This window comes from Hipposideros armiger, unplaced genomic scaffold, assembly GCF_001890085.2.
Source record: "Hipposideros armiger isolate ML-2016 unplaced genomic scaffold, ASM189008v1 scaffold_756, whole genome shotgun sequence".
Lineage (NCBI taxonomy): Eukaryota > Metazoa > Chordata > Mammalia > Chiroptera > Hipposideridae > Hipposideros > Hipposideros armiger.
The window spans coordinates 439558-441233 of record NW_017732106.1 but is presented as its reverse complement, the minus strand read 5'-3'; the positions used below and the strand labels follow the sequence as shown (position 1 = coordinate 441233).

Below are 1676 nucleotides of genomic sequence, written 5' to 3'. Positions count from 1 at the left end.
TTTGTGTTTAGCAGATCCTAAGATGGTAGAAAAGCCTTCCTATGATCCACTCCTGATGAGCCGACATAATCACGGAGATTATTGTGACAGCACAATAGCTGTTAGACACTATGTGACACAGTGGTCCTTCCAGGGCAGGGCAGCTATACCTTGGGCAAAATAAGTCAAACTCCACATGATACATTTTGGGGAATTCAAATTCCTATATGAAACACCATCTCCTTTCTTGGCCTAACAGAAGTTTATTCTCACCACAAGTAATCTACTGTTGGTTAAAGCACTGATGTTTCTTTTTTATTATTAAGCTGATTGGGGTGACAATGGTTAGTAAAATTATTGAAGTTTCAAGTGTATAATTCTATAATACATCATCTGTATATCACATTGTGTGCTCACCACCCAGAGTCAGTTCTCCTTCCATCACTATATAATTTGATCACCTTTTCCCTCTTCTACCATCCCCCCTCTCATGCATGTGAATTTTTTTAGGACAAAGGTTGGGAAGAAGTGAGCCAAAATTGGGCCAGTTCTTGATAGCGGATGATGGAGAAGCTGCTGCCTAACTTTCCTGCAGTTCAAGCTAGCATGCTGTTGTGGTGGACCATCAAGGTCAGGGGTCGGCAGCTTTTTCTGTAAAAGGCCAGATAGTAAACATTTTCAGCTTAGCATATGGTCTGAGCTCTGCTCTTTGAACATGTGAGCAGCCATAGAAGACACAAAAGATCAGTGTGTATATGTTACAATAATACTGTATGGATGCTGAAATTTTCATTTCATATAAATTTGATTTATCACAAAATAGTATTTATTTTTTGGCTATTTGAAAATGTGGAAACCATCCATAGCTTGTGGGCCCTACAAAAACAATCAGGAAGTCAGGTTTAGCTCATGGACAGTAGTTTGCAGACCTCTGATCTAGGTGATGTAGGCTTCAAACGTAATATATCTAAAACAGATCTCTGAGTTTTCCATATTCCCACACCAACAGAAAATCTCTCCCCACCACCTAACTCACAAGGCTCTACCTCTCAGTAAATGCTATTTGTTTGGTTATACATGCAAAAAAACTTATAATTTTGCTTTTCTCTTACATCTTAAATCCAGTCTTGTCAGCTGAACCTTCAAAATATATTCAGAATCTTCCCACTTTTTACCAGTTGAAATCCTGCCACACTAGTCAAACCACCATCATAGCTCACCTAGTCCATTACATTATCTGTACCTACTTCCAGTCTTTCTAAACTCAATCTCTTCTCCACATATTTCAGATAGATCATTCTAAAGTATAAAACTGTTATGACACTCTTCTGTTTAATACACTCTTATGGCTTCTCATCTTCCCAAGAAGAAAAACCTTAGTCTATACTTTGGCCTACAAAGAACTAAAAACCCTGATCCCTCTGCTATAACAATAGCCTCCACTTCTACCACTCACACTTCTGCCCCAGACAAACTAGCCAAACCAGCCTCCCTGTTGTTTCTGGAAAATGCTGGCACACTCCACCCTCAGGCTGTTTGCATTTACTGTCCCCACTCCCTACAGTGCTCCTCTCTCATCTCTCTGTGTGGCTCACTCCCTTATTACTAACAAGGATTCCCTAACCAGCCAGTATACAACACTACCTCCCACCATCACATTGATTTCATTACTATTTATTCTTTTCTGTAGCATGCAC

At 39.7% G+C, this 1676-nt stretch overlaps 1 pseudogene; it reads left to right on the top strand.

Annotated features, from left to right (window-relative positions):
* Positions 1 to 1676, top strand: part of LOC109373942 (mitochondrial inner membrane protein OXA1L pseudogene) — a 45335-nt pseudogene that overhangs the window by 1065 nt on the left and 42594 nt on the right.